The sequence below is a fragment of the Aedes albopictus genome, chromosome 3 (genome assembly GCF_035046485.1).
Source record: "Aedes albopictus strain Foshan chromosome 3, AalbF5, whole genome shotgun sequence".
NCBI classification, from domain to species: domain Eukaryota; kingdom Metazoa; phylum Arthropoda; class Insecta; order Diptera; family Culicidae; genus Aedes; species Aedes albopictus.
Window position 1 is genome coordinate 323,458,100 of NC_085138.1, and position 19,362 is coordinate 323,477,461.

General features: G+C 38.2%; 1 protein-coding gene across 2 annotated transcripts in view; it reads right to left on the reverse strand.

Annotated features, from left to right (window-relative positions):
• Positions 1-19,362, reverse strand: part of LOC115257016 (5-hydroxytryptamine receptor-like) — a 591,282-nt gene that overhangs the window by 447,396 nt on the left and 124,524 nt on the right. The window lies entirely within an intron of this gene.

Here is a 19,362-nt window from a genome sequence, read left to right on the forward strand (position 1 = left end):
ATACAATAGGAAATTTCCTTATATTTGGGAGAGGGGAAAACAAACAGCCAATATCACAGTAATTTATTTCACATATGAGGGAGCACAATTCGGAGCACAAACTTATAAATAACTATTTTGTCGATTTCCAACTTTATAAATTGGACTTTTTGTAAACGTCTATAGCCGTGAAAAATTCTACACAAATGTATTTTTCAGATTACACTAAACCTCTTTTTATGCATGTTATTTTTATGCACTTGTAATTTATGCACCTTTTTTATGCCCTGCATAAAAAGAAGGAAAGCTACTCAGAACCAATATGGTTCATAAGAATATTTAATAATGACGGGTACTATTGCAACGGTGGCCAAGGGGTGTTTACAGAGCAGAGTCAAGGAAGGTTACAGGTTTGCCCGTGTAGCTGCCGGCTTAGAATAGCACTACGGACCCCCTGTTCCGGGGGTAAAAGTCCACCAAACAGGGAACCCCTACAAGGTGTCCAAGGTGTCAGGCGACCCGTGCTGATGGATGAATGATTGAGGGGGTTTCAAAGATGCTCGATCGTTAACGGAGCCCGTAACGTGGGTAGATCACCTTTTCGTGTTGCGTTACGGAGTAAAATCTACCGAAACCTAGTGTCGTCCTACTTTTCCAATTTTAGAATATGCGTTCTGGCAATTCAAGGAATCATAGTATTTAGTCCTTGTCACTGGTATCGTGGTGGCTTACGGTCTCTGAATAAAACTAAGGTATCCAACTTTACTTTGCAGATAGTTAAAAACCTCATCGTTCGAGGCTAAACTTGATGCAAAGGACATCAAATCGGGTTAGGGATCCATGTATGTACTAACTCTTCAAAGACAGGTAAGTGCTGGTATGCAAGGAACATACTAGAATCCTTATTACTGAACATATGTTCCATTATTGGAATGGTATTGCTGCTAATGTTAAAACCCGGGTCCTAAACTTCCTACTGGGGAGAATTTAGCAGTAAAACAAGGGTGATGCTAGGTTTCCGATGCATGGCCAATATCAGTACTCTTGTTTTGTTTTCTAAGAAAACAAAACAAAAACTGTATCAAAATCGATACTTTATTGCCCCTCAATGGCAATTGAGTAATGCAACATGCACTACACTAAGGATACGGGTAATGTCACAATAGATCTAAAAACTGGTCGCAGTGACAAACCCGAACAGGTATAAAAAAAACAAAAAAGAAAAGGTCACAGGTTCGTTTTTGGGTGTTTTCGAAGGTCTGATGTGCGTTACATGGGGTCCGAGTGGGTCTTAGGGGGCTTCGGAGTCATTTCAGGAAGTCTCAGAGCATTTTCGGCTGGTTACAGAGGCGTTTTTAGGGGTTTTGGTTTAGGTGGATTTTTGAGGCATTTCAGCATGTTTCAGACCATTTTCGGCGTGATTCAGAGGCGTTAGGGGAGCGTTACGGAAGAGTTTTCGGGGTGTTCGAAACTTCTCAGGTGCGTTACAGGGATCCGAGGGGGTTTAAGGGGGATTTTGGAGGCATTTCAAGACGTTTCAGAGCATTTTCGGCGGGATGTAGAGGAGTTACTTAAGCGTTACGCAGGAGTTTTCGTGGGGTTCGGAGCCTCTCAGGTGCGTTACATGGGGTCCGAGGGGCTTTAAGGGGGATTTTGAAGACATTTCAGGACGTTTCAGAGCATTTTCTGCGGGATGCAGAGGCGTTACGAAAGCGTTACGGAGGAGTTTTTGGAGGGTTTGGGGGTTTAAGGGAGATTTTGGAGGCATTTCATGAAGATTAAATACAGACTCTGAAACACCCTAAAACGCCCCTCAAACCTCTTGTAACGCCCTTTAAAGGCTCCTGAGATCCCTTAAATTGCTCCTAAAGCCTCTTGGAACGCCCCTAAAACCCACTTAATACGATTGAAATACCCCAGAATTCCCTATAATCTCATGAAAACACCAAAAATCTTGACAGCAAACCCTAAAAAGGCTCCTCAAATCCCCCGAAACAACCCCTTAAAACGCCCCTTGGAACCCCCTTCTGGAACTCTCTGGGAACTTTCTGGAAACCCCCTTAGCCCCACCTCAACTGCCCAGGAGCAAGACCTGTTCTCGCGAACTAGATTCTCTAATTAAAGCCCAAACTTAATTTATGCATAAATTTCCCTCTTTTTATGCTTTTTTTTTTTAATTTATGCACATTTTTAATTTATGCAGTCCCAGCCATGTGCATAAAAAGAGGTTCCAGTGTAACGACACTCACATCAGAGAGGTGCATTCGTGTCAGATTTTTTTTTGTTTATTTGTAAGGATAAAACGTCACATAGGCCTTTCTCCGATGTTTGATAGAGCGCGGAAAACTTTAAATATTAAATCGATTTTTAGTACAAGCAATTTTTCTTGTACATATATGAGGGAGCAAAACTTTCTAAATAATCACAGAGGTGATTTTCTTACACCCAGTAGAGTGGAAACAATTCCTAATTTCACTGAGACTGAGACGCTATTTTCTTACATATGGGAAGCGCAAAAAATGAAAAAAATATGTACATAGGTTTTCTTCTTGTGGTAATGAAACATTTTTTTTATCTCAACTAACTAACTTTGGAGTAACTTGGAGTAACCTCGTTGACACCACTGAGCGAAGTTATTGTTGGTAATGTAAGTTCATCCAGAATTCTACCTAAGATAATTAAAATCTCCTTACACATTTTTTTTCTAATCTGGATGTTTTCGTAATTCAACTTGCAGCAACATCATAGTATTTTCAATCAGAAAGACCAGAGGCTGAATGTTAATCACAAAAGAACGTTCTACAAAATAGATGATTGAACCATTCTCACAGACGATTAAACGATTAAAACTGAATCGGGATCTTTTATCTATTTCAACGATGACAATTGAAATTATATAAAGCCAGCAACAAGTGATCGGCTCTCTGTTCGTCCAGGAAAGCATCATGAATGCGAACGACCCAATTATCGTTCTCCCAGTAAATTTGCATACGGCAGCTTTTTCGCTCTTTTCGCTCCGTCGTCGTCCCTATTCAGCATCTAATCAAGTTTGGCCGAAAATTTCCATTTCAAATTATCACACAATCAGCAAGTTTCATCGGACGTTTTCGTTCATCTTCCGCTGCTGGCTGGCTGCCATTTTCAGCCAGTCATTTGGATGAGACTGGAAATTTTGAGCCGCCAAATACGGTAGGCTTCAGCCGAGGCGTTGGTGGTGTAGCATTGCACAGTGGGACAAATTTAAAAAAAAAAAAATACAGTAAAATTCTTTACTTCATCGGACATAGTTGGTATACATTCGGTCTATAGTGTATGAATTACTGAAACAGCGATTTTAAAGTTGAAAAATCATCTCGCTCGCGTTCCGTTCCACTGTGCCCCGAATCCTCGTCGCCGTCGACACAGATAATGAAGTTTGGTTGGTTGTTCCCGTCGGTGAAAACTGGATGACTGTCACTGTGAAATCGAATAATGAAACTAGATTGACAACGCAGATACCTAGGTCTACGCTCGACATCACGTTCAATGTCCAGCTGCCGGCGGCTGGCACGTGCCAAATAGGTTATTTTCCAGAGATTTTGAAATTTTCTTTTCGATACCTCGCGTTGATTTCTGACAGTGTGATCTAGGGTAACAGTTTATTTTTTCATTCTTCTCATAAAACAATGAAGTTAAGCCCTATTCATTTGTTTCAATTTTTTGTATTTTTGTCAGAGTAGAGCATCCCTTTTCAAGTGGGATGCATATAAGACACATTCCACGCACTTCTACGCCAAGGGTGTGAAATTTCAAAGTGATTGTTTTGCCCCAAACTTTCCAGAATATGAAAAAGAGTAGATTCAATCTTAGGCAAACCATTTGTTTTACTTAAAATTTGGTTAGTAACGTGTTTAAATAGCTTGGTGAAGTAATAGCATTTTATGCAATAAAAATGAAACTTTTCATTGATAATTCTCAAGTATGCCTGCTTGCATGTTAAAGTTCGAAAACATTATACCTATTTTTTTGATAATGTAGTATAATAATGTATTTTTTATACACCCAAATGAAATTTTTCATAAAAATGGGTTTTGATATGTTTTAAGCACTTTTAGCAATAGCCGCAATTTAATGGTGTCCCGTTACGAAAATAGCACATTTGTTGTAATAACGAATTTATTACGAACTTTAGAAACATGATTTTCAGGATTCTCTTAGTACTCGTGGAGACCTTTCTTGCAACACATGGGTTGCCTTGATCGACGCGTTATCTTAGTCGTTACAATGGGTACGTAGACATAGTTTCCCGTTACGGAAATTTTAAAGACATTCATAAGTGAATAAAGAAGTTTGGTTTCATCATATATTTACCCGAAAATCTGTACCCATGGTGAAATGAGATTATAGGGTGTATATATTTTCATTATACTTCTTGGTGTAACGCCCCTACTGGAACAAATCCTGCTTCTCAGCTCTCTACGAAAACTACGTAAACAAAGGGCAGGTATTCTGGTGGATCAGTATAACAAGTTATATTTTATTAAGTTTCGTGGTGACAGCATACTCTTTAGATGCTATAGCCTTTTTAACATGTCCTATGAATTACCACCATGATGTTTAAAAAGGTTTTTGGAATCTCACAACGTTCAAAACTTGAAGATCCCGAAGTGATGATTGGCATTCCTTGTTTACCCCATTAATCACCGTATAATTTACTTATATATTTTGAAGCTTGTTGAAAATAAAAAAAAAATGAAAAAAAGCATCACGAACATGGCGTTGCGTTACATTACTTTTTGTGACTACATAAATTGGTAGTTGATTGAAAGTCTAGCGACCTCCCTCTTGTCGTTTTGATTGTCAACCTTTTTTCGTCTCAAAATCCGTTTGTTTGTGTCGTTACTGGATTAAAGCAACATGCAACATATGCTTGAAAAGACTGTGTTGGAAGAATGTACTATAGATATAATCAAATCTTATTCGAATCACTATAATGTAGAATATGGGCAAACCGCGAAGATAGATACGTCGCACAACCATAGTTTTGGAGATACAATTAAACTTCAAGTACTCGACCTCCGATAACTCATTTTCAAAATGCTGGCATTTCGTCAATTTTTATCTGATTTTTTTTAAGTCGCCCTCGATCGATCATAAATTGGTGCTTATTTATTACACTCAAGTGGCCGTGTAGTATCCGGAACCATTCCGGAGATATTCCGGATTGTACTGTGGACAGGGGGTGGGGAAGGGGTCTGTTTTGCCAAATGGCTGAAAGTGATTATTTCGTGTGTGTTATTGTGTTTTAAAGGCCCTCGCGGAACTTGCTCCAAGTGTTACGGAGTCATTTTTTTTATCCCATTATTTCGAAACCATGAAGGTTGATGCGTCGCTCGCCATGTTTTGGTTACAAACCAGAAATGTCTTCGATGACACCCCCGTGGAACCTGTGCTATATGTTCCGGGGTAGCCATATTAGTTGATACATACTTCATTCTATCGTTTCTGACGCAGTCATTCGAAATCATGAAGATTGTTATGTCGCACGGCATGTTTAAGTTGAAAATCAGAAGTATCCCCAATGAGGCCCCGCGGAACCTGTCACGAGGATCCGGATGGGCCAACTTATTCAAATCTGGTTATAGCAGTTGTGTTTTACTGTTCGCCACAAAAATTCCGCTGAAAATCGATGGTTCAAACACAACAACACACGAAATAATCACTTTTAACCATTTAGACAACCCCCTGACCCCAGCACAATCTGGAATATCTCCGAAATGGTACCGGATATTGCATGGACACTTGAGTATATTAAACTAGCACCAATTTATGATCAATTGAGGGCGACTTCAAAAAAATCAGATGAAAATTGACGGAATGTCAGCATTTTGAAAATGAGTTGTCGGGGGTCGGGTACGTGAAGGTTTAATAAACCTAGAAACAGGTTCCCCAGGGCCCATTCCGATGGCCACCATAGGGCCAGAGCGGGTTTGAAGGCCTATTTGTGTCCTGCTGGACAGCTACCATCTGTCTGAAAAACATTGCCGAAGACACCAACATTCTATCTAGCAAAGCATTTGATCTACAATTAGATGTCTTTAGCCGTAACGGGACACCATTTGCAAAACACTGTTTTCACGCGAGCGTAACGCTGCGCTCCCAAAACTAAATCAAGAATCAAGAATTTCCAAAACTATACATTTCTCAGTGAAACTCACTTCGGCAATCTTGTTCACATCAATCCAAAGAAGAAATGTCTAGAAGACTCTATTATTCAAAACCTCATAACAGAGCTGATATACGCATTTCACATTGAAAATTTTAAAAAGAAGATTTCTGCGATTGTGTCCCGTTACGAAATGTAACATGTTATATAAAGTAAATTGGAACCAAAACCCCATATAACAAGTATTGCATCAGAAAGTACATCAAATAAGCTTGTTATAAAACCTGTTAAACCATATTGTCATGAACATTATATTCGATTGCAGACGTCATTTAGTCACGAAAGTTAGTTCCTCGCGGTGTCCCGTTACGCTGGAATGTGTCATAAGAACGTAATATTGATAAGGGTACTTTTACCGCGGGAGGACAACTAGGTAACTCAGAAAATAGCTTCCCAAGACTGAAGCTTTTCGACCCCGGAGGCTTTCCCATACGGTGAAACAAAGAATGTTTCCTCTTCTAGGAAGAAAAATGAATAATTGAGAACATTCACTAGCGGCAAAATAAAAGCACTTTAGTCATATGCGTCAGCAATCAAACTGGAAACGAGTGTTGCTCCAGCTGCTGCAGCTCAGGATGTCTAAACTTAAGGCAGCACTTTGGCGTCATCGTCGCATCGGTTGGACAAGACGATGAAGACGTAGGAAAAAGATTGTCATGACAATCGAATGTCTGAAATTTGCCTTTCAAAATAACAAACATATACAGTAGAAATTGTTGCACTGATACCGATGTAACAACATGAACCTCTGAACATTACAAGTTCAGGTATCAGGTGTGAGAAGGTCGGCTCAAAAGGCACAATACCGTCAATTGGGACCATTTGGGCGAGCTCGATGTAATTTCTTTAGACTTTTAGAGGACTGCTGCAATACAGTGTTGTAAAATCAGCTATCAATGACGCAGCCGGGAGTACCACCGGGTACGGGGAACGGAGACGATGGAACGAATGGTCCGACAGGAAGTGCACTGCGATTTTGGGCAAGAAAAACGCAACACGGGCGGTAATACTGCAGCAAGAAACCCGACAGAACGTGAAACGTTACAACCAGAAGCAGAAACAAGAGACCCGCCTTTTTTGGAAGTAAAAAAAAAACGCCGTCTGCTTTGCCTTTCTCAAGAAACCCAGGAGTTCTACCAGAAGCTTGATGCATCCCGCAATTGTTTCGTGCCAGTCACCGAAATATGCAACGATACAGATTGGAACATCCTGACGGACGAACATTAGGTAATTGAAAGATGGAAGCAGCACAATGAGCATCTGAGTTGCATGTAGAACGTAGGTGTGGGAGAGCAACAGAGGACGGTGATGATCCAACTCCCACATGAAGGTTAATAAAGGATATCATTCACCAGCTGAAAAACAACAAAGCAGCTGGTAAGGATGGTATCGTAGCTGACGTAGTTGGGTCCAGAAAAGATGGCCACCTGCCTGCACCAGATGATTACTCAGGATCAGGAAAACTTAATAGCTATCAGAGGAGTGGAACGAAGGGGTAATCTACCCCATTCACAAAAAAGGCGACCATTTGGAATGTGAGAGTTTCAGAGCGAGCATCATTTTGAATGACATCTGTTTGTCTGCTCTCATACTGAGGGAGATACTAAATGTCCTGTCAGGGTAGGCTTCGAATAGATAGCCCGAATTTCCGTTTCATAGCTTCAAAACGATCTATCCACATCCAATTCTGGTTTACGGACACCAAATAACTACTGCCATTTTCAAAATGCAGTGAACTAAAGCGCTGTACAGAGACTTCAGACACAAAGGATCTCGAAATCCATCAGCAATTTTTAAAATGAAGCCCAGCTGTTTGTTCACCGTAGTGCGGTCTGAACGTCATCTCCGTTTCTAGTATCATTCCAAGATCCTTAATTTCGCTCGTCGCTCCAGCTAGTCACTTGATAAAGAATAGCCAAAAAGGATAGGAGATTACTAAAATTTGCATGTTCACTTACGCCGCCTAATACCAGAATTACGAAACAAGTATGATAAGGTTTGGCGAAGACACCAGCTTTCTTAGTTCCAGGATTCTGATCTATAAGATTTCTAAAATTTGCATGTTCAATAGCGCCGCCTAGTGGCAAAATTGCGAAACAAACGTCCCATTTTATGTAAATAAGTCTTTGTCATACTTATCAACTTTGAAAAAGATACCAACTTTCTCAGTTATCGGTATCCTGAGATATGAGGATATGAGGTTTTGGAAATTTACATGCTCATTAGCACCGCCCAGTGGAGGAATTTCGAACTTCGCAGCCCTAAGTTAATTGTGAACCCAACAACTTTTCCGAAGACACTACCCTTCTAAACTAATAGATCCTTGAGCTGTCAGTCACATATCGTAACGTTTGCTTGACAACCTGCTAATATGGTTCCTGTAGTGCAATTTAGCATGAAACTGATGATGTTGCATCTAGCGGCCAAGTTGGCACGACTGGGCTGCGCGGATATGGAGCTTACTTTGGGCTTGTGGCAAGTGTGCTTCCCTCTTCCCTGTGGTTGACTACCCGGGTAGACGTGAAAATCATAATCATATCTCAAAACGATCAAATTTTGATGTCATATCTTAATATGATATTGGTGAGATATTCAAAAAGTTGCCAAATATCTGCTCAATATCTCATCGTGATATGATTTCAAAATTAGTACTTAATTTGATCTTCAGAAAGCCTTGTGCAACTCGCTGCATAAATGTCGAAATTTCCCAACATTGCGCATGAAAACTAACTTTCAAGTATATTTTAATTACGTAACGACCCCAAATTTCGTAACACCTTAGGGATAGGGGAATAATAAATTACGTAACGGTTCAGAGTAATAGGGAATACAGCCCAGCGTTACGACCCATACAAACAAGTTGGAGTTTTCGTAAGAACGCATTATGGATGCCCCAAGATCCTAATGAACCAACCACTGCTAACCATAGTGTCCAAAATGCTTAAGTTGCAAGAAATGGTGAAGTTACCCTAAATTTTGCTCAAACAGCATTGAATTAGGCAAGGAAGCATGATAGCCAAGTTTTTTATTTCATTTTATTGCAGAAATGGAGAATTTACCTTCTCGTTATACGAAAATTCAGCTCATTACTACAATGTAGTACTTCACTGATTGTGTCCTATTGGTGGAAATTTGTCCTGTTTTGGGCGCAAAACAAATCATACATGTTTCTACACATGTAGTTTTTGTAGTTTGGATCACTACTTTTGTAACAATTTGAAGCATAGGCATAAAATGTGGAATCATCTAGAAAAAAATCTCTTTCAGTTTAGGGAAATATGCAATTCTCAATTGAGCTTTAATTCATTTTTATTTTAATTGCTATCGCTTCAAGGAGCTCGTACGCACTTTCCCAGACGCCACTTTTGACAGATAAATTTTGGCAAACTGTTTGGCTCTGTTTGTCCTTATTCGTTTTTCGAGAGTGACAAATATGTTTGTTTGCCCGGTACACCTTGGTCAAAATATAACTGTCAAAAGTGGTCAAATATTTGGCAATGGTCAAAAAGTGTCATACTAGCTTCAGTTTGCAAATTTTGGGTTGAAACTGTATTAATATTCTGCAACCGAACAGTTCTTATTGGAAAATTCGAAAAACACTGCTTAAGATCAAAATTAGCTCTTCACATTTACATCTGCAACATCCAGAAATCGAAAGATCTGAAAATTACTGCTCAAGATAAAAATCAGTTCTTTCACACGTTCATTCATAACATCCGAAAATGGTAAGATCTGAAAACTACTATTCAAGATCAAAATAAGTTCTTTCACACACTCATCTACAGCATGGCGCGACCAAACCAACACAACTACCATTAACCGCAAACACCTTGGAAAACGTAGAACTTGATGCTCTTGTAACCTTCTAGTTTCAGATATGAGTCTTAGTGCAGAGGTAATGTCACTGCTCATAAACCACAAGGTCATAGGTTCGATTCTGGTCGCAGCCATATTTCTTTTTTTTTACTCTAATCCAGCTATCAGATTATTTTTTTTGATATTGGTTTGGTGTTCTACAATCCACATCTGCCCAGATATTTGTTTGATCTTAGAATATCTAAATGAGATATTATTATGTTCTTCCACATACTAATGTTTGATCTTATTTTTGATCTTTTATCTCTTATGTCAAACAAACCAATAGCTAATTATGATCTTGAGTACTTCACTGAGTAATATCTAATGATGATATTCATTTGATTTTTTTTTCTACTCGGGTATGGAGCGATGAGAAACGTGATGAAGTAGCTGCGAAGGGGTTGAAGTGGTGGATGGTGTTTATTCCAGAATTCTTTATTACTCCAACGAACCTAACCTCAAAATGGGTGACAGCTCGCAGGTCACTTTGACAGTTGCAACATAAGCATGAAAAGGACGGAAACAAGATCGATAAAGTAGAATATATGATCCGTCTTTTTCGAACATGTGTGTGGTCTGTCAAAATGGCCTGTGAAATGTTAAATATTTTCATGTCAACATTTTTTGGTATAATGAAGATTTGCAGTTTCTGCTACTATAGGAATGTTGAAGTCGCCAAAAATTTCCATCTGTGTTAATGTTGGCAAATTAACGGAAAACAAGTTCTTAGGCCACGTAAATTTCGACAGTGCTATAGGTTTTAACTTTGCCTTCATTACAATTTCGAAGGATATGGAGGATAGAGTGCTAATGTAGATGGGATTGGTGGTCTAGTGGCTACCGCTTCTGATTCGTATGCAGAAGGTCTTGGGTTCAATCCCTGGCCCGTCTCTTTGTTCCTTCTTTGTATCTTTCTATGTACTTTCTCTCTACATATAAAACTCATGTATAATCATATATTCAGAGCCATCGCTAGAACCAGAAACGTTTGAAAAGCCGTTTGCATTCCTTTCAGTTTTCACAGCACAGTGTTAATCTATCATATAGCGCTACGAGTTATACAATAGCGAACTGTGCCACAATCACTTCATAGTAATATTTACACAAATCCACCTTACGATTGCAATAATCAATTCATTCTCTTTCCCCACATTGATCTGTAACCTGACGTGGTGGGCGCCGTAGTCGCCTAACTCGCCACACACTGATAATGCTTGCTATTCCCCGGCAGATATCTCATTGGTTCCTTGTGTGAGTGTAGCTGATCAGGCGATACTGGATGCTACACGGGCGGTCAATCAAGCTCTTTCTCAAGCTACGAAGGATAGAGTACTCTATCCCGAGCAAAGTTTCATAACAATCGGATAACATACTGTGTTATCTGATATCAAACATAATTTACTAAATTTGTTCTCATTGTGGCTGAATAAGCAGGCAACATAACAAACATGATAACAATCAAGTATACCCGTGATACCATTAAAATATCTCATTATGTTATCATCAAAGGCACCCTGATAACAACTTCTGTAAATCTATCAATTTTATCCATTTGAAAACTCATTTTGTTATCAGAAAGATATTCGTAAGGGTTATTGATAACTATCTTCCGTTGTTGTTGTCGACGATGGTGCCCCCAGTTTGACAGGTAATGGTAACATGAACTACCAAGTTGATAACACAAAATTGTAAAATGAGTTCTGAAGCGAACACTAGTTATCAGTTTGTTACTGCTCAGTTATTGTACTTTGCTCGGGGTGCTAATATCTTTGCCGTTAGTGACCAGGCGAATAACTTGAATACCCGTTGTTCCAAGACTGTGGCATGCAAGTGCATGAACATTAGGCTTGTTCATCTTTTCAAAAATGTTCTCTGATTCTCAAGTCCACCCGCATATTTTGATTGGCATCCTAAAAGAAGTAACTGGTCAAAATTTCAGATAAATCCATTGACTTAAAGAGGTGCATCAAATCAATTTTGTGTTTTTCGACTATTTTTGAACTTCAAAAAATCATAACTACACTAAAATTAATCGGAAACTAATTCTTCCGGCAGAAATTGAAAGATTCACTTGTTTGCTACAAGTTCACCAAATAACGTATCCCAATAAAATTAAAGAAAATATATGGAATTATCAAAATTGTGATCAGAAAACCTTAAAAAGTTGATTATTTGATAGATTTTATTCTGGAACACCCTAATATAGGCAATAAGTTGGATATTTTAAAACAGCACCATATTCTCCAATGCTTTGTGGTTATTTGCTTCTTTAACATCTATACTGTAGGAATTGCCCAAAAAATATTAAAATTCGGGAAAGCCAAAAACATCCCAAAGACTAGCTTTCCGGGGGCAATCACGCTGTGGCGCGAAATTGTACCGAACGTAGTCGCTTTGCTACCTTGTAGTTTGCCTTGGCTACCCCTATCGCGGATGTCAACAAACAAGCGTGTTGGCCATCAATATCAGTACTGACGCGATTCAACTTTTTGCGCGCCAAAGCGTGATTGCCCCCGAAAAGCTAGTCTTTGGGATGTTTTTGGCTTTCCCGAATTTTAATATTTTTTGGGCAATTTCTACAGTATTGATGTTAAAGAAGCAAATAACCACAAAACATTGGAGAATATGATGCAATTCTTTATTACGGAGGTGTCCTGCCAGTAGATACTCACGGATCACTTTTCAATTAAGAGTTTTTTGTTTACCCAACGCCCTGATTACCTCAAATTGACGGTTTGTGTTCAATTGTTTAGTGAATCAATTTATTGAATCAACAGTGCTCATATATTTACTGGTCTATTGAAAGAAAGAAATTATAATGGTTTTTGGCCCTGTGTGAGCGACTCACGCAAGTGCAAAGTTTCGTTATGCCAATCCGTATGATTAATTATGATTTTCAGTTAACTCAACGTTCATACGTTAAAATGAATAAATTCTTAATTGAATTATAAAAAAAAATCCTCAGCTCAAGATGAGATTTGAATTCACGACTCTTATACAGTAGGCAAGTGCTTTGCAAACTAAGTCACTGTGCCAATTATTGACACGGCATTGATTAGCTAAGCTTTTTTTTCATAATTTCATCAATATCCATCTAAATATATGTACGTTGAGTTAACTGAACATAATTATTGATTCCACGGAACTTTGCACTAACGTAAGTCATAATTAAGAGATGAACCAGCCTAGGGCTGAAAATCTCTATAATAAAGTAATAATAATAATAATAACGTAAGTCGCTCACACAGGATCGAAAAGCATTACTTTTTTTTTTCTTTCAATAGACCAATAAATATATGTGCACAGTCGATTCAATACATTGATGCGCAAGACAATTGAACACAAAACGTCAATTTTAAGCAATTAAGGCGTTGGGTAATCATAAAACTTTTCATTTGAAAATGATCCGTGAGGATCTACTGGCAGGACAACTCCGTAATAAAGAATTGCTTCTCTTTCACAATAATTTGGGTATAAAAACATCAATATTTAAAAACAAGATATCTCAAAAACACTGAATTATACCTCCGGCAAACTTTCAGATTTAATAGATCTTGAGTGGTAAATTTTCAAGCAAGCATCAAATTTTGCCGAAATATGCAACTTTTTGAAAAAAAAAAACTGCTAGTAAAAATAATAGTAATTTTTAATATTTTGCCCAAAAAACCATTTTAAATGTCCCGAAAACTTGTAAAGTTTGTATCATCAGACGCAGGCTACTTTGATTATCACATGTGAAGTGCTAAAATTGAAAAAAAAAATGGAAATTAACACTCAAAATAGTCATAAAGCGTGATTTTCACGTAAATTTTATTATTTTTAGTATAACTTTGTTATTTGAAGCCACACTACTTTGATGTCTTCGGCGACTTTACTTATTTTTGTACGCTTTACAACTTTGCAGAAGACGGGAAACCTCTAGGACGTGAAACAAAAAAGTTAGTATCGCAGTGCCACCTATGCGGCAAAACTACCAACTAACTTTCATCACTACATAAAAGTACAGGTAAAATAAATACAAGTCTCCGAAGACACCAACTCTAAAAAATGTACTCCCAAAACGCTAGAGGTTTTTACTTGCTAGATCCCGCTCGTGGCCCAGTGTGCATTGGTTCCTTGTGTGAGTGTAGCTGATCTGGCGATACTGAGGTAGCATCTACAGGCGGTCACTTGCTTGAATTCGTGAGTACACGCAGAAAAATGGCGCTTGTTTAAAACAATAAAACGCATGGTTGATTTTCAAACAGAGAATTTACTTATTCCAAAGTTATATATAATTGTTTTCATTTAGAGTTTATCGATAAAAACAGCCGATTACCATCATTTCATATACAGTAAGGACCCGCTTTTGTCAGCCCCATTTTACGACAAACTTTTTGCTCTCGTTATCTCATGGTCAAACTTCGCCCAATTAATTTTTGTTTATCATAAAACTACAGCTCTTTTGCAGAATGTAAGGGGATAAATAGTTTGAAAAACTGTTCAGGTTTTTGTGGAGAACATAAAATGTGTTCCGAAACGGTAATGTCAAAAATTTCATTTGTTTCAACAAAACAAAAACCATAAACATGGTCCGAAAGCACTCACACATCTATAAAATGCTTACCCCAACATCGCCACAACGAAGAAGGTGTAGCAAATCCATCACGCCAACTTCCAAGTGCAGCTTTGGCCGTGATGGATAACGCGCAGGTACTCACGACAGCATCCACAAAAAGTTGATCGGTTTTGCCGTTTTTGTCTTTTTTAGTCGTTCTCCTCCCCATCCGCTTACCGACGCTCTAAAAATAGATTTCCGAACTGACGCATCTGCCGCCGTCACCAACACAATCACATTCCGGGTTTGTTAGTGACAAAAGTGCAGTCGTTTGAATCAATCCATTATTTCATGTTGAAAATACTATATCTCTGCTTGTCTTAACAAACTGTCAAAAATTTCGACAAATGAAAATATTTGTATTATCAAACAATAGAACAGTTCAGTTTAAACTAGAAATCAGTTTGTCGCTATAGTAAACCACTGCATCTGTATGTACAAGCTCAGACGGATGTCAATGTATATGGTAAAGCTGTGTGTGACAGAGCGTTCACGTTGGTGCGTGAATGCCAAACGTATGATGGCAGATTATGAGCTGATCACGCTACTGATAGTGCGGCACAATTAACTGGTTGCATAATTTGTAGGCGTAATGTGATACACTCTGCAAAAAAAAACTAACTAGAATAATTTAAATAACCTTCGAATTTTTGCCGTAACTAAACAGTATGGGTGGTATAAAAATTCCTTATGAAATTGAGTTTTCATAAGATATTATGGCATGACATAAGAATCTTCTGAAAACGAGTTTTCATAAGTTTTTTTTTCATCATAAAATTCGATTATGACAAAAAAAAATTCTTATGAAATTTCTAAGTTATTTTGATTGCGTAGTAGATTAACACTGTGCTATGAAGTGCTTCCTCTTAGAAAATGTTTTGTGTTTATTACGAGGTCAATTAACAGGCTGCTTCTGACGGCGGACGGTCGGGTTTTTTTTTCTGACGTTGACAATATTTCCTACAGCTTCTGGCGCTTCTGGTTGTTGAGTGCTTTTGGTAGATGAGAAACAACTGCACCTGAGTCACGGAACGCGCATAATAAACAACATCCTCGAAGCTTAGTGTGCAATGATGCACACTACAACTGGGGCTTGTCGAACGACACATGGGACGGGACGTCGCGTCGAGATGTGTTCCATGTCAAATGACACTTGCTGGCGTTGTAGTGAGTGTTTGGAACTGTCTCCGCAACATGAAACTGCATGGAAAATATATAACAAAAGGTGTAGCGCGAAATGATTTTTAAGCTCTTGACAGCGTAATCGTGATTCTAGAGTATGAGTTATTTAAAAACTCGATCCTTTTATTGAAGAACAATAACCCGAAAACTACGTCATACCGAATGGATTGAAAAATGGAAAGGAAGTTATGGTAGCCATTCAACACTTTTATGTGCGTTATCTTCAAAAAGATACTGTAGAATGAGTCATAAGTGTGGAACAATTATTAAAATTACCTTATAATAAGTGTACTCGTGTGATTACGAAATATCACACTTGAGAATTGTCCACAGCATACCTATAAAAAAATGAAAAAAAAAATTGTCTTTTTTTGTTAATTAGATATAAGTTAGAAAAAATATTTACTTATTTTTGTTCCTAAATCACTTAACCTAATTTACAGTTCTTTTGTCCACTAGGGCACTGCGTGAGCAATTCAGATTGGAAGCTGTACTTACACTTTTGTACAGCGCCTAAATGTATTCTATTCGGTTTCTACTACATCGAAATGGTTGCCGTTGCGCTGCTTTCACTTTCTACCCTATCGTGTGTGTTTCCATTCCGATTGGAGGTCCATTACGGGTTGCCGTTCGCCGATGTCCAAGTATCCGGGTCCATTTGAGCCATGGGCTCAGAAGAGGGCCAGTGTCAGCTGCTCTCAGGGGGAAAGTGCCGGGGCTGGGATCGAACCCATGACCATCTGCTTATGAAGTAAACGAGTGACTAATTGCGGCACGGGCCCCGGCTATATTTACTTTTTGATAGCAATGATGTAACAATGTAATTGTCAACAATCGAAAATATTGCTTTCTGGCTCAGATGTGACATAACAATGTTACGCTATGATTTGTCCGACAACACAAGCGAAACTTTATTCAGCACGACAATAAACAAAAATAGAGTAGGTAAGAACCCGCATCGCGTCACAATCAAACAGGCAAAGGTAACAACCAAGTGGCATTCCCAGAATTATTTCGCCGTGACAAGTGGCACGTTCCTATAACCAACTCCCCCACCACCATCCAAAGGAAATGCGAAACGGTCCTCTGCGGCAATAATAATTCTTTGTAATAACCGCGTGCAAGTTTCCGAACAAATCACACAATAACCACCAACTGCGGGCGGAACGGTGTTTGTTCGAAGGTACCTATCGGTGTTACATTTTCAAAACCTTTGGAAATAGCGAATTGCTTGTTCTGGTGTTGCCTGATGGTGGACACCCCATTAGTGGGTATGGCTACCACTGGCTGCTGGTCGTCGGTTGTGTCATTTTTACGAGCAACGGGTCCGGAAATTTATCGTCACATTTTACGATAACGACCATCTACGAATGGCCGTTTTCCGCGTTTCTCGGTCTTTGAGTATACGATCCGAAGACGACCATTTAGGGGGGTGGGTTGGTGATGTTTTAAGCCAGTGAAAATAATCAAATGTCTGTCGTTTGCAATTCGCCGTATGTGCTTTTGATTTGCTGTTGTTTATGCACACAGTATTCCAAGTATTGAACTAAAGGGTTCTATTTACTAATAACTCAAATCGAGGATGGATATAAGGTATCCAAAACGACGAGTTTTTTTTGTCAAATAAGATGCCTCCTAGTTGGTGCCAGCAGCAAATAGTGTAGTGTAGTCTTTTAGATGCGTAACAAGGATGTTCATAGGCGTTCCAGGAGCATTCAGGTGTTTTTAGTTCAAAGGTTTACAAAGAGGTTTCAGGAGGTTTCAGGGACGTGTGAAGAAGTTTACCCAACCAACAATTGCAAGTCACAAACAAGCAAGCTTGCTGAATTGTTGCTCAAAAATGGTAATGATAGCTGAACAAAAAATATGCTCTACACATTACTGTTTGACTTTCCTAATCGGTATTAACAATGATAAATTAAAACACTTTTTAAAAGTTTAATTAGAATTGGATTCAACAGGCATTGATTCCTCTACAAAACAGTTCAACAAAACATTGGTCTGCTTCTTATTAGGCTGATGTATCAATAAGCATATGTTCCTGCACAATGTGCATTTCACTTGTCGAATAATCGTTTTCAGTCCGTCATACTTCGACTCGCAATTTTGTTCGGATAATGGGATAAACCTTGACTAAAACTGTTTAGACAACCAATAATTCCACTAGAGTATGAATAGATTACCTCAACAGATGTTGAGAATGCACCATAATGCACCACATATTGCCATACATGCCATAAAGATCGATATCAAATAAAAAAAATAAAAACATTTTCATTTTGCAATTTATACATCAGCCCCAAAGTGTGGAAACAATAATACCAATAATTACCAAAACTCTTTTTTGCCGAATTTGATACAAGTTTTCTCACCGTGCCATAAAAATACTGACAGTGAAAGCACGTGTTTTGGGCTCTACAGCTACTGAAGTATAAGGCGTTGTTCAGTTGATTACCACGTGCTTTGCTAGTTCACCAATGCTGAACACAGGTTCAGGAGTGATCATTATTGAGTCATGGGAAGTTTATGTTTTGTAGCAAATAATTACTTTTAGGAGAGTTCAACATTTCTGCTTTTTATTTGTTTTTAGTCATTTTTACCCAAGCTTTAAAAAAGCTTTCTTGTATATTTGTAAAACGCTTTTTACAACAAACTATTAAGTTGGTACAAAACACTACGCTTTATAACTTCTCCAAATGTATGTGAACAAAACCCGAACATAGGTTGTACGTGAAAACAAGGGCCGGAACAATTCTCAATTTCTTCTTTTGTCACTTTCCTCGTTGACTCGTCGAAGGGGGGGGGGGAGGATGATAAACAATAAATGTATTTGATGAAAAATTACCCAAACAATTAGGCAAAACCGTCAAACTCAACAGATTTGTTAAGAAATTTTCTCAGCGACACTAATTTCACTTTAAAATTTTTAAATTTCTTATGTATTTTATTTGTGCCCCCCCCCCCACAAAATAAATTTCGACAAAAAAAATTCAGAGGGGGGGTGACATAAGAGAAAATCGAAATTTGTGTCAGCCTAATTCAAATGTTATTCAATATCATGCTGAATTGATTCGTCATAATGATGCCTGTTAAATAAGCGGTTGTTAGTTGGGTTCAGACACGTTTAACGGTAGTGTCCCCACAGCCAGCGTCACACGCTATGTCCAAAGGAAATTCTTATGAAAACTGAATGTACTTCAAATGTTTTTTTTTTTCGTAGAATCGTAGGTTTAACCTATAGTTTCAGAATCTGTGTGACTTAAAATATTTCATCTTGGGTTTTTTTTTATATTTTTGATTTTTTTTACTATTTTTCCATATAGTTGTCGAAAATAGACATTTTAAAGTCCATTTATTAACAAATATACAGTGTATAAAAAAAGTCCGTACAGCAATTTTTTGGTCAAAATAATTTTTCATTTAAATGATTATAACTTTTTTATACGTCAATCAAAAACGCTGAAATTTTGACCAAATATAACCCATATATTAACCCTCTAATACCCAAATTTTTGATTTTGATCTAAATATCATTTTTCGT